Genomic DNA, 14,649 nt, shown 5'->3' with positions numbered 1-14,649 from the left:
GGTTGGGGGCCGTGCCCCACCCAGCTGGGGCCCATCTCCTCCCCGTAGGAAGAGTAGGCAAGTTCCTCCGGACCCTGTCCGGTTTTTCCCGAAGATTGCTGCGGGGTCTCCTGGATTCATCCAGTGGCGAGGTGATCCCCAATATTCTGTCTCCATATCTTCATTCGATGCCCAGCTCGGGCTGGGCAAACATGGCTGCTTCATTTTCCAATCTCCTGCAAAAACTTAAAAGTACATGCAGCCAGGTCTCACGGACCTGCTGCCTTAGGTGGAGACATGGTCGGGTCCCTTGACCTCAGACCAAAATACAAACATTTGGCACACATGTAAACTTAAAGGCCTAGAAATTGGGTTGGTAGCGCCGGCGCTGAGCGCCTAAAGAGACCTAGAATTGGGGCGATGCCCTATGTTGGGGCGGACACTATGAAGATAGCGACAACTCAGATATTGACTATACATTTAGCGCCTGCGCTAAGTGTTTGCGCGCGCCCGCGAGCGCAAGCAGCTCATGACGTCATTTCAGTGTGCAACGCCTTTTAGGAGCGCCTGAGCGCATATTGGGTGGCGCCCGGAGCCTTAGCGCCCAGCGCTATTAGTGACAGTTCGAGGGAGGCCTAACAGGCCCTTCTCGGAGTAGGGGGGCGCTATTTAAAGGGGACAGCTCTAGTGCAGAATCTTCTGCCACTTGGCCTGCTCATTGCGATCGTTGCTAGAGAGAGTTGGCGAGCTAATGTGGAGCGGAGTTCTGGGAATTTAGCTTCACAGTACTTGGGACCTTCAAACCTGTCCGAAGCACTTGCAGCACTACACCTAAAAGCCTTTTGACCAACTGGCATCAGAATAGGAGCTTGTTTGGAGGGCGACGGCCTCATCGCCCAACACTGTGAAGGGGCAGAGAGACGGCGGGAGAGAGGGTCGGGATTGGCCAGAAGGAGGAGGGGCAATGGAGGTCAGCCAATCCGACGGGATGCTGCGAGAGTCTTTAGGCAGCAGGTGACAAGCCTTGACATGTCGGAGGAGCAGTGTTTGGGAAGGCTCCGATTCTGGAGGGACATTGTTGCTGATCTGTGCCACCTGCTTGGTCAGGATCTGCAGCCGCGTGAACGCTGCAGAACCTCTCTGTCCGTGATGGCTAAACTGACTGATGGCCCCCATTTTTATGCCAACGGATCCTTTCAGTCAGCCATTGGGGACAATGCGACTGTCGCTCAGGCTGCAGTCCACTGTTGCATCCGGCAAGTTACAGATGCCCTTTATAGGTGAAGGTGTCAATTCATTACCTTCCCTCGGACCCTGCACAAGCAGGCGGAGGAGGAGGAGTATGAGGAGGAGGAGGAGGAGGAGGAGGAAGAGCAGGCGGAGGAGGAGGAGGAGGAGGAGGAGGAGGAGGAGGAGGAAGATGGAAGGGCTGCTGAAAGTGGAAGGGCCATACGTCAGAGGCTCATCTGGACTCGTGTCGACACCCCTGTGGCGGAATGATGAGAGTCTTAACTCATGCGCACTTTGGATGTTTGAGGGCCTCTGAATGCCAGCATCACTGAAAGTAGTCACATGCACCATGCCACATTGAAACTTCTGTTTATTAGCACAAAAGTCTTTCATTACAGCTAAACAACGTAATGTCAACAGAAACCATAACTTTCAAAATAACTGTGAACTGTTCGGCAAAGCCGCAAAACTCAACAAACCTTCTGCAAATATAACAACAGGTGAGGGTGTCCTTGAATTTGGACAAACAAACGTCTCAGCACCTCCCTCTACAACTGGCCCCTTGAGGGAGAACGACTTCTCTTTCGCACCCGGCCCCTTCCCTCCCTGCTGCTCCTATGTAATTGGACCCCAGTGGTGGCCTGAAGGCTGGGGGACGCCTGCTGACTGTCTGGAAGCGCAGAAGCCCCTGAGGGATGGCCTGGCCGACCTCTGGGCTTGGAGGGTGCGGATGCAGGATGCTTGATGTGACCATGGCTGGAAGCAGGGTGGCCTGCAGGTGGTGGCAGCTGCAATGCAGGCGTCCCAGCACTGGCATGCGCAATGGTCTCCTGCCGAGAGAGGACACCTGCACCATGGTCGGACGACACACTGGCTATCTGAGGGGAGCGGCTCGGCTCATCCGCCACAATCGCATGCTCCACTGATTCCTGGCCTTGTATGGGACTGGAAGGGCCCGGGTTGATCCTAACTGATGCAGAGAGGGTGGCTACAGTGAGAGATCGCGTTGCATCAATCTGGCTGTGGAGGAGCCCAGCAAATGACTGCGTGGCAACAGTGAGGACCTGTGTGCCAGGTGCCAGTGCTTCGGAGAAGGCCTGGACAGTTCTTCCCATTGCTTCGGACAAGGCAGGTGCCGACCGCGCCACTGCCTCGGACAAGCCCTGCACAGACCTTTCCAGGGATTGTCCGAAGCCCTGAACAGTCCTTTCCATAGCCGACTCAAAGCCGTGGACAGTCCTCTCCATTGTTGGGCCGAAGCCCTGGATAGTCCTGTCCATTGTTGCCCCGAAGCCCTGGATAGACCTGTCCATTGTTTCCCCGAACACCTGGAGAGTCCTGTCCATTGTTGCCCCAAAGCCCTGGAGAGTCCTCTCCATTGTTGCCCCGAAGTCCAACATACTCTTAGCCAATGAATCTATTGACTCAGGCATCTTCTCCACTGCAGCCATCAGCTCCGTGTGTCTGACCCGGGCCTGTTTGCTCATCTCAGCCAGGCGACGGACCTCATCTGCACTCTGTGCAGCAGTCATCACGACCTGCCTTGCCCTCCGGGGAGACGGTGGCCAAACTTGCATATCCCCCGTGCGTTGCTGCATGCCGCTTGGTCCGGCAACTGGTTCATCCTCAGAGCCACCCCCCCTCCCCTCCAGGGGACTACTATCCCCAGTCTATAGATGTGTCAGCTCCCCGGATTCTGCAACGGCTGGTCCGGATTCCTCCTGGTCCTCGCCTCCGGTGGCACTGGCACTGGCAGCTTCAGCGCGTTGAGCCCGAGTTGGTGCTGCTTCATCTGAAAGTGGGAGGTGGAAGAGTGGCTTTAGCAAAAGGACAGCTTTGCTGAAAGGCATGCCAGATTGCGGCAAGGCTCTGACATGGCTGCACACTAAGGATGCATGCTGGCGGGGGGACCAAGTGGAAGGCAACAGGTGAAAAAGGTGAGAGTCTTACCCTCACTGTCGGTAATGGGGTCGGCAGATGCAGTGGTCACAGGACCAGACAGACGTCCTCCAAGTATCTGGTGCACTCTCTCCTCCAGATCCGTGAGAGTGACCACTTGTGGAGGTCCGCCACCGGTTCGACGCTGCTCCTTTCGAATCATCGCCAGCTTGGACTGCAGGGGAAAGAAGGGGAAGTTCTGTAACATGATGCCTTGAGACCTCATCGCATGCCCCCCATGGTGCAAGAGCCCTTACATGAGGCCTTGAGACATCATCACATGCCCCCCATGGTGCAAGAGCCCTTACATGAGGCCTTGAGACATCTGTCCATGTGTGTGCCCAGAAAGGGCCATGGGTGCATGCTGACAGATGGCCATTGGGGCATCATTGCAGCAGGGTGCCTGAAGTCAGCTGCAGATGGAGGGAAGCACAAGTTTGCTAAACCATCACTCACCCTAACGATCCGTGTGAGGTCGTTGAATTTCTTCCTGCACTGAACAGGGGTCCTGGTCGCCATGCTGCTGGAGTTGACCCTCAAAGCAACCTCCCTCCAAGATCGTTGGTAAGCCTTCTGATTCGGCCTCTTGCCATTATCCGGATACAGGACCTCTCGACGGTGTTCAACTGCAGCCACCAAGTGGTCCAGAGCCTCAGTGCTGAAGCGTTCTGCTCTCTGTCTAGCCTTCTCCATGCTGAACAAGTTTGTAACGCCAGACAAGGGCGAGCGCCGATTCTGAGGCCTACAGGGCGTTGGGTGTTGAAGCTCAGGCTGACTGACCCAACCCTTTAAGAGCCGGCCGGCACCTGGAGGTCTCGTGCTTTCCCGTAATTGAGATCACCTGCGCTGCGCCCGTCCGCGTCGATATTGAGTAGCGCCTGAACTTTTGCGCCTTAAGAGCACCGTGCAACGGCTGAATTAGCGCCTCAATCCCCTTTGGGGGCGATGCAACCCAATATCGCGCCAGGCGGCGATAAGTTTCGTCTGGCTATAAACTTTGCGCAGCGCCAGTTCTAACGCCTCAAGCGGGGCTATACCCAATTTCTAGGCCAAACTCTTTAAACTTAAACTTGAGACTAGTTGGCCTAGAAATTGAGTTTTGGCGCTGCCAGGGCTTTAGCGCCGGAAGTTAGTGCCGGAGCTAAGTCGCGCTGGTCGGGCCCAAAATTCACTGGTTCTGCGCCCAAACGGCTGCCGGCGCTGCTGAAAGCTGTTAGCGCCTGAAAACTGGCGCTATGCGCTGAATTTCGGCGCTATTCCGGCGCTGCGGCGCCCGCTGCGGTGCGGCAGGTTCGGGAAGTGCAGGCCTCCTCCTTCCCTTAAGGAGGAGCTGCCTGCACCCGGCCGCGGCCCGCGATAATCTTATTAAAAATGAGCCCGGCACCTCGGACAAGTGCCGGGCTTGCTTCTGTTCCGGGGGGGGGGGGGGGGGGGGAAGTCCAGGGAGGGAGCTGCGGCCAGGCGGGCGGCGGGAAAGCGGCCGGCCACCGCGGGGCCTTTAATGCGCCGGCGCAAACTTGTGCAAGGCACCTCTGCCAGAACGTTGCTTGCGGCTGCCACGGGCGAGGCGGCCGCAAGTCAATTTCGGCGCTGGGGCCCGTCACCACGGCAACCGGGATGCTGCGCACACCGATGACGTCATCGGTGCCGGCGCAGCGCTACCGGTCTACCACGGCGGAAGGGCCCCAGGCAATTTAGGCGCCGGCGCCAATTGCAGCGCTAGGCCCTCTAGCGCCGCAAAATCGGCGCTAAGGGCACTGAATTTCTAGGCCGTTATATCAACAAAACTTAAAATACGCCTTAAAAACACGCTATATTCACTCATAGCTATAGTACAAATGCCGCCCGTCTCCGGACGGCCAGGCTAATCTCTGGCATGGTCGCAGATTGCTGCTGGCTGCAGCGAAGCTGGACTGCCTCCTGTCTCTGGTCCCCCGCAGCTTATGGCTGTTGAGTGGGGACCCCTGTTCTTTGGCTTCTCCCCGGCTCGGGAGACCGCCCTACTCCACTGTAAAGTGGGTGACCATGCTTTCTTAGGCTGGGGCACCCGCTGAGACCTTCTGAGGGGTGTCTCTATGGGGGAAACTTTGGCTGGTGGACCCTGAGCTTGGGTCACAGCCCCAGCTGGCTGGGAACCTTCTGCCCCATGTCCAAATAGCCCGCACTGTATAATGTACCTGGCAGCCTGCCGGTGCAAATCTCTCCCTGGGTTTGCCTGCTCTTCCCTGCCCACTCCTGTGCTGGGGTCAGGTATACTCTCACCACCCGCTGCTGGTGGCTGGAAATTTTCCTCCCCATGTTTAAAACCTGGTGTCAGCTCCCTCCCTATGTCTCCTGCAAGAGGGATTGCTATCCCTGCCCCCCCAGGGTCCCACATCATGGGGGGGACCACTCTAGAAGCTGGCTGAGAAGCTGGTCCCTTTAAACAGGCCACAGTGCCTGTCTTTACAGGCGGTGAACTTGAACTTGCATGGACAGCAAGCTCATGTTCCCTCACTCAGGTGGCTTTAACTGGGGAGTTTTGGACCTGCCTTTGTTCTGGGGCCAAAACGATCCTCTGTGTGCCTCCCTTGTCCCGGATTTCTGCTACTGGACCTGCTCTACAGGGGTCCCAGAACTCTCCTTCCCTGTTCCCTGGTTTAAACAGCTTACTCTGAACATGAATGGCTCCCCCCCCCCACACAAGCCACAGTGCTTGCCTGTGAACTCGAACTTGCTGTGGGCTGAGGATTCCTATTCTCAGGCTCACTCCTCACGGGCGGACCGTACCTCCGTTGTTGGAGGGGGTACACTGATCCTGGTCCCCGCCTGCCTAGCGGGACCAGCTGGTGTTCTCCTACCACCCCATTGTCCACCCCTCCTCGCTGCCAGAGCTCCTCAAGACTCGGTGCTGTGGGCTGCGGTCTTGGGGTCTCTAATTCCCAATCCAGCACCGTTCTGGGTGCTGCCTGTGGGATGGTTCTACTTGGGCTGCCAGTAAAGTCCAGCTGACCTGCCTTCGGGCTGATCAGACAAATCATCCCCTTTGATGCATTTAAAGCCATGTTAAGGCTTTCTATCTCTGCCCTACAGGGGCCATGATCTGCTTCACCAAACCTGGCATTCTCTTCCCGCAGTCTCATCTCATTTTCCCTGGCCTCAGTGATTTGGTACTTTAGGAATTCTATCTCGTTTCTCGCATGGCTCTCTCCCTCGCCAGCTTCTTGGGTGAGGTGTGCATTCTCCTCTTGTAGCCTCATCTCTCTGTCCCTCGCCTCTGTGACTTCCTGCACAAGGCGCTCTATAAATGCCTGGCATTTCGTGACCTCTAGTGTGAGGCGTGCATTCTCTTCCCGCACCCTCATACCACTAGCTCTGGCCTCATACACCTCTCTGAGGCGTTCTATCTCTGCCTGGCATTTTTCAAGCTGCGACTCCCGATTCTTGGCATCTTTAACCTCCTCCTGCACCCTCTTCTCACCCTCCTTAACCCAGCCACCTATACCATGATAGGTCAGCCTACACGCTGCTGCTAACATCCGCAGGGCTACCCACATACTGAAAACAACGAGAGAAACAAGAGCTGATGCTTTCTCCAGATCCAGACCACTTATTAAATCAAAAACTGCCTCCACTCCTACCTGGCTCGCCATTTGTAAGGGGGGGCTTCTTTTAACTGGTTTATGGTAATTCAGCTGGCCAGCAGCCTTTGCCTCTGAGCTCCGACCAATTTACAAACAGCGGTTTCGAATCGCTACCCCTCCTTCAGTTCTGAGTGGAGGAACTTATAATTAATGATTTAAAACGGACAAGTGGTTTGGATGAGAGAAAAATCAAGTTTTATTACCTAAATAAACTACAATCCAAAGAATAAACTATACCACACGAACACAGTAATTACAGTAAAACTATATAACAGGGGGTTGCAGACGGCAAAAATGAGGGATAAAATGGCTCCAATGTTACTTAAACAATCTTAGCAATTACCCTCAAATTACCACCCCCTAACTCCTGCTGGGTTGCCTTGCCGAGGAGTCAGAACACCCTGCTCACCTGTGGTCCAGTGAAGTAAAAAGAGAGATAGCTTCTCAGCAGCTATCTTTATACCTGGTGAGGTCCTGTCATTCTGCCCTGCAAGGGCTGTGTGCAAAATTCCCCGCCCAAAGGGTCCAATACACAAGAGAAAGCTGTGATTGGCTAACTCAAAGTGGTTAGACTGGGTTAATGTGTCTTCCGGATCTCCCTGGGCTGAAACAAAAGGGAAATACAACTGCTCTATTGTCCAGAATGCTAAGTGATTTAAAAACCCATTCGGTTCTTAAACGGATCCCATTCAAGATACAAAAGTCTCTTCTGCAGTTTAGATGTATCCACTCGATATACAAACAAATGCTAATAGCATTCAATTGCTTTGTAAACAAATCATAGTCCTTTGTCTTCGGCCATGTGGCGACAGCCATTTTTATCCCTGGAAATTTAAAAGCACAACACCCAGGGATTCTTTAATCAAAAAAAATTAATCTTCAGAACTGTAAATTATTGCGAATTCTTACGCCTATACCTCTATTTAGGAAGCCCAGGATCCCGTATGCTTTTTTAACCGCTTTCTCAACCTGCCCTACCACCTTCAATGATTTGTGCACATATACCTCCAGGTCCCTCTGTTCATGCACCCCCTTTAGAATTGTTCCCTTTAGTTTATATTGCCTTCCCTTGTTCTTCCTACCAAAATGTATCACTTCGCACTTTTCTGCATTAACTTTCATCTGTCACGTGTCCACCCATTCCACCAGCCTGTCTATGTCTTTTTGAAGTCTATCACTATCCTCTTCACTGTCAACTGTACTTCCAAGTTTTGTGTCATCTGCAAATTTTGAAACTGTGCCCTGCACACCCAAGTCTAAGTCATTAATATATATCAAGAAAAGCAGTGGTCCTAGTACCGACCCCATGGAAACACCACTGTATACCATCCTCCAGTACGAAAAACAACCGTTCACCACTACTCTCTGTTTCCTGTCACTTCGCCAATTTTGTATCCATGCTGCCACTGTCCCTTTTATTCCATGGGCTTCAACTTTGCTGGCAAACCTATTATGTGGCACTTTAAGAACTAAAGACAAAAACACAACAGAAACAGTAAATGAATTATTGCTAAGAATCCATTTGCACTAATAAAGGTGTGCAATATTATTAACATCTAGAGAATCTGAATTAAGCCTCTTTTGTTGATGACAATAGTAATCCTCTCTCCCTCTCTCCTCTATGCTGTGTTTGACTACATGCTGCAGACTGAGGTGTTTGGAAATCATCTTCAGTATTGAGCACAGTTTTTTTAGATGTAATACTTCAGAGAGATGAAAAATGTAAAATCTGTATATTTTTTAACGGGGAGATGAGATCTTGGAAAATAAAATGTTAATCAGCATACATGACAGGGTAGATGCTGGGAGGATGTTCCCCTGGCTGGGGAGTCTAAGAACATAAGAAATAGGAGCAGGAGTAGGCCAATTGGCCCCTCGAGCCTGCTCCGCCATTCAATAAGATCATGGCTGATCTGATCCTAACCGCCAATCCACTATCACAGAACCATCTCCTGAATCTAACAGAATTAGACACACGAAATAGGAGCAGGATCAGGCTACACGGCCCCTGGGCCCACTCCGCTACCCACAGGGCCATGACCGATCCGAACCTAGACTCATGTCCAAATTCCTGCCCGCTCCCCGTAACCCTTAATTCCCTTTTCTTCTAGGAAACTGTCTATTTCTGTTTTAAATTTATGTAATGATGTAGCTTCGACAGCTTTTTGGGGCAGCATATTCCATGGACCTACCACCCTCTGAGTGAAGTAGTTCCTCCTCATCTCAGTTTTGAAAGAGCAGCCCCTTATTCTAAGACTATGCCCCCTAGTTCTAGTTTCACCCATCATCTGGAACATCCTCCCTGCATCCACCCGACCCAACCCCTTCACAATCTTATATGTTTCAATAAGATCGCCTCTCATTCTTCTGAACTCCAATGAGTAGAGTCCCAATCTACTCAACCTCTCCTCATATGTCCATCCCCTCATCCCCGGGATTAACCGAGTGAACCTTCTTTGTACTGACTCGAGAGCAAGTATGTCTTTTCTTAAGTATGGACACCAAAACTGTACGCAGTATTCCAGGTGCGGTCTCACCAATACCTTGTACAACTGAAGCAATACCTCCCTATTTTTATATTCTATCCCCCTAGCAATGAAAGCCAACATTCCATTGGCCTTCTTAATCACTTGCTGCACCTGCATACTAACCTTTTGAGTTTCGTGCACCAGGACCCCCAGATCCCTTTGTACTTCAGTACTTTCCAGTTTCTTGCCATTAAGATAATAACTTGCTCTACGATTTTTCCTGCCAAAGTGCATAACCTCACACTTTCCAGTATTGTATTCCATCTGTCAAATCTCTGCCCACTTGCTTAGCCTGTCTATGTCCCCTTGCAGGTTTTTTATGTCCTCCTCACTCGCTACTTTCCCTCCCATCTTAGTATCATCTGCAAACTTTGATATGTTACACTCGGTCCCCTCCTCCAAATCGTTAATATAGATTGTAAAGAGTTGGGGACCCAGCACTGACCCCTGCGGAACACCACTGGTTACTGATTGCCAGCCTGAGAATGAACCATTTATCCCAACTCTCTGCCTTCTGTTAGATAGCCAATCCTCTATCCATGCCAGCATATTACCCCCAATCCCATGATTTTTTACCTTACGCAATAATCTTTTGTGTGGCACCTTGTCAAATGCCTTTTGGAAGTCTAAATACACTACGTCCACTGGTTCACCTTTATCCACCCTATATGTTACTTCCTCAAAGAACTCCAGCAAATTTGTCAAACATGACTTCCCCTTCATAAAACCATGCTGACTTTGTCTTATTAAATTATGATTATCCAAATGTCCTGTTACTGTCTCCTTAATAATGGACTCCAAAATTTTACCGACCACAGATGTTAGGCTAACCGGTCTATAATTTCCAGCCTTCTGTCTACTGCCCTTTTTAAATAAGGGCGTTACATTAGCAGTTTTCCAGTCTGCCGGGACCTTTGCTGAGTCCAGGGAGTTTTGGAAGATTATTACCAATGCATCCACAATCCCTACCGCCACTTCCCTCAAGACCCTAGGATGTAAGCCATCAGGTCCAGGCGATTTAGCCGCCTTGAGTCCCATTATTTTACCGAGTACCACTTCCTTAGTGATTTTGATCGTGTTTATCTCCTCCCCCCCTATAGCCCCCTGCTTGTCCAGTGTTGGGATATTCTTGGTGTCCTCTACTGTAAAGACTGATACAAAATATTCATTCAGTGTTTTTGCCATCTCCATATTTCCCACCATTAATTTCCCGGTCACATCCTCTAAGGGACCAACATTTACTTTAGCCACCCTTTTTCTTTTTATATAACTATAAAAACTCTTACTATCTGTTTTTATATTTTTTGCTAGTTTACTTTCATAATCTCTCTTCCCTTTCTTAATCAATCTTTTAGTTATTTTTTGCTGTCTTTTAAAGTTTTCCCAATCCTCTATCCTCCCACTAGATTTGGCTACCTTATATGCCCTTGTTTTTAGTCGAATACTATCCTTAATTTCTTTACTTAGCCACGGATGGCTGTCTTTTCTTTTACACCCTTTTCTTCTCAGTGGAATATACTTTTTTTGGAAGTTGTAAAATAACCCCTTAAATGTACACCACTGATCATGTATCGTCTTACCCTTTAATCTATTTTCCCAATCCACTTTACTCAATTCCGCTCTCATACCTTCATAGTCTCCTTTATTCAAGCTTAGCACGCTTGTTTGAGATACAACCTCCTCACCCTCTAATTGAATATGGAATTCAACCATGTTATGGTCACTCATTCCAAGGGGATCCTTTACTAGGACATTTTTAATTAATCCTGTCTCGTTACACAGGACCAGATCTAAGGTTGCTTGCCCTCTGGTCGGTTCAGTTACATACTGCTCAAGAAACCCATCCCTAATACACTCAATAAACTCATCCTCAAGGCAGCCCTGCCCAATTTGATTTGTCCAATTAATATGATAGTTAAAATCCCCCATAATTATAGATGTTCCCTTATTACAAGCCTCAACTATTTCCTGATTGATACTCCGTCCAACCGAGTTGCGACTGTTCGGAGGCCGATAGACTACGCCCACTAGTGTTTTTTTCCCCTTATTATTCCTTATCTCCACCCAAACTGTTTCATTATCCTGATCTTTTGACCCAATATCATTTCTCTGTATTACAGTGATTCCTTCCTTTATTAACATAGCCACCCCACCTCCCCTTCCTTCCTGCCTGTCCTTCCTGATTGTTAAATAACCTGGTATGTTTAATTCCCAGGCATTGTCACCCTGCAGCCATGTTTCTGTAATGGCCACAAGATCATACCCATATGTAGCTATTTGTGCCATTAACTCGTCTATTTTGTTACGAATGCTACGTACATTCAGATAGAGAACTTTCAAATGTGTTTTGTGACACTTAGTTCCTGCTTTTGCCCTTTTTATTACTTTACCTTTTACTCCATACCTCCTGCCCCTTCCTGACACGCTCTGGTTTTTAATTTCCCCACTGCTACCACGTCTATGACCTTCTCTGTTGTCATTTTTATTATTTGTTCTCTAGGAACCTCCCCCCCACTAGTTAGTTTAAAGCCCTCTCTACAGCCCTAGTTATATGATCCACCAGGACTCTAGTCCCAGCACTGGCCAAGTGAAGCCCGTCCCAATGGAACAGCTCCCTCCTGCCCCAGTACTGGTGCCAGTGTCCCAGGAAGGTGGAGTTGAGGTAGAAGATCAGCCATGATCTTATTGAATGGTGGAGCAGGCTCGAAGGGCCAAATGGCCTACTCCTGCTTCTATTTCTTATGTTCTTATTATGTACTTGACATAGGGTTGGTCTCAGGTGGGATCCAATAAATTGCTATTGTGTTTAAAAACATCTATGCAAGTAATTTGTGTCATGTTCCAGAAGCAATTTTGCAACATAGTAAGGAGCTGTTCAGCAGCTTTACTGTTTAAACTGGGGCAAGGTGGAGCATCAATGACAACACTGAAATGACTACACATTCATGAGATTGCATTCAAAAATTCTGCATCTAGCACCTGCTACCTTGGTTTCCCTCCTCGCACTGTTCGGGGGGGGTTTAAACTAAAATGGCAGGGGGTTGGGAACCTGAGCAGGGAGACAGAGGAAAGGGAAACAGGGATAAAAGCAAAAGATAGGAAGGAGAAAAACAGAAGTAGCAGTCAGAGAAATCAATGGTTTAAATCAAACGTGGCCACAGTAAATAATAATTCTAATAGGTCTAAGTGCATTAAAAAAACAAGCCTGAAGGCTTTGTGTCTTAATGCGAGGAGCATTTGTAATAAGGTGGACGAATTGGCTGCGCAAATAGAGGTAAACGAATATGATTTGGTTGGGATTACGGAAATGTGGCTCAAGGATGGCCAAGACTGGGAACTCAACATCCAGGGGTATTCGATATTCAGGAAAGATAGGCAAAAAGGAAAGGGAGGTGGGGGAGCATTACTGGTTAAAGAAGGGATTAATACAATTGTAATGAAGGATATTAGCTCTAATGATGTGGAATCTGTATGGGTAGAATTGAGAAATACTAAGGGGAAAAAAACATTAGTGGGAGTGGTATATAGACCTCCCAACAGTAAGGCGGAGGTTGGGGATGGCATTAAAAGGGAAATTAAAGAAGCGTGCAATAAGGGCACAGCAGTCATCATGGGTGACTTTAATCTACATATAGATTGGGCCAACCAAATTAATAACAATACTGTGGAGGAGGAATTCCTGGAGTGTTTACGGGATGGTTTCCTGGACCAATATGTCGAGGAACCAACCAGAGATCAGGCCATCTTAGACTGGGTATTATGTAACGACAAAGGATTAATTAACAATCTTGTTGTACGAGGCCCCTTGGGTCTGAGCGATCATAATATGATCGAATTCTTCATTAAGATGGAGAATGAAGTAGTTGACTCAGAGGCTAGGGCCCTCAATTTAAATAAAGGAAACTACGATGGTCTGAGGAGCGAGTTGGGTAGGATTGATTGGGGAATGGCACTCAAAGGGTTGACGGTGGATAGGCAATGGCAAACATTCAAAGACCGAATGGATGAGCAACAGAATTTGTTCATCCCAGTTTGGCATAAAAATAAAACAAAAAGGTGACTCAACCGTGGCTAACAAGGGAAATTAGGGATAGCATAAGATCCAAGGAGACGACATATAAATTGGCCAGAAAAAGCAATAATCCTGAGGATTGGGAGCAGTTTAGGATTCAACAAAGGAGGACAAAGGGATTAATTAAGAAAGGGAAAATAGAATATGAGAGTAAGCTTTCAGGGAACATAAAAACTGACTGTAAAAGCTTTTATAGATATGTGAAGAGAAAAAGATTGGTGAAGTCAAGCGTAGGTCCCTTACAGTCAGAATCAGGGGAATTTATAATGGGAAACAAAGAAATGGCAGACCAACTAAATTCATACTTTGGTTCTGTCTTCACAAAGGAGGACACAAATAACCTCCCAGAGATGCCGGGGAACATAGGGCCTGATGAAAGGGTGGAACTGAAAGAAATCAGTATTTGTAGGGAAATGGTGTTAGGAAAATTGATGGGACTAAAGGCCGATAAATCCCCAGGGCCTGATAATCTACATCCCAGGGTACTTAAGGAAGTGGCCCTGGAAATAGTAGATGCATTGCTGGTCATCTTCCAGAACTCGATAGACTCTGGAACAGTACCCATGGATTGGAGGGTAGCTAATGTTACCCCACTATTCAAAAAAGGTGGTCGAGAAAAAGCGGGTAATTATAGACCGGTAAGCCTGACATCGGTAGTGGGGAAAATGCTAGAATCTATTATAAAAGATGTAATAGCAGGGCACTTGGTAAGCAGTGACAGGGTCGGACGAAGTCAACATGGATTTACAAAAGGTAAATCATGCTTGACTAATCTACTGGAATGTTTTGAGGATGTAACTGGTAAAATAGATAAGGGAGAACCAGTGGATGTGGTGTATTTGGACTTTCAGAAGGCTTTCGATAAGGTCCCACATAAGAGATTAGCGTGCAAAATTAAGGCACATGGGATTGGGGGCAAGGTATTGACTTGGATAGAGAACTGGTTGGCGGACAGAAAGCAGAGAGTTGGAATAAACGGGTCATTTTCCGAGTGGCAGGCAGTGACTAGTGGGGTACCGCAAGGATCGGTCCTAGGACCCCAGCTGTTCACAATATATATTAATGATCTGGACGACACAAAGCTGGGTGGGAGGGTAAGCTGTGAGGAGGATGTCGTGAAACTCCAGTATGATATGGACAGCTTGGGTGATTGGGCAGAAACATGGCAAATGCACTATAATGTGGATAAATGCGAGGTTATCCACTCTGGTGGCAAAAACAGGAAGGCAGATTATTATTTGAATGGCAATAGATTGGGAGAAGGGGAAGTGCAAAGAGA

The sequence above is a fragment of the Somniosus microcephalus genome, chromosome 3, assembly GCF_052327205.1.
Source record: "Somniosus microcephalus isolate GS21.2 chromosome 3, FLI_Smic_1.0, whole genome shotgun sequence".
Taxonomy (NCBI): domain Eukaryota; kingdom Metazoa; phylum Chordata; class Chondrichthyes; order Squaliformes; family Somniosidae; genus Somniosus; species Somniosus microcephalus.
Note: the sequence above shows the minus strand (reverse complement) of the source record.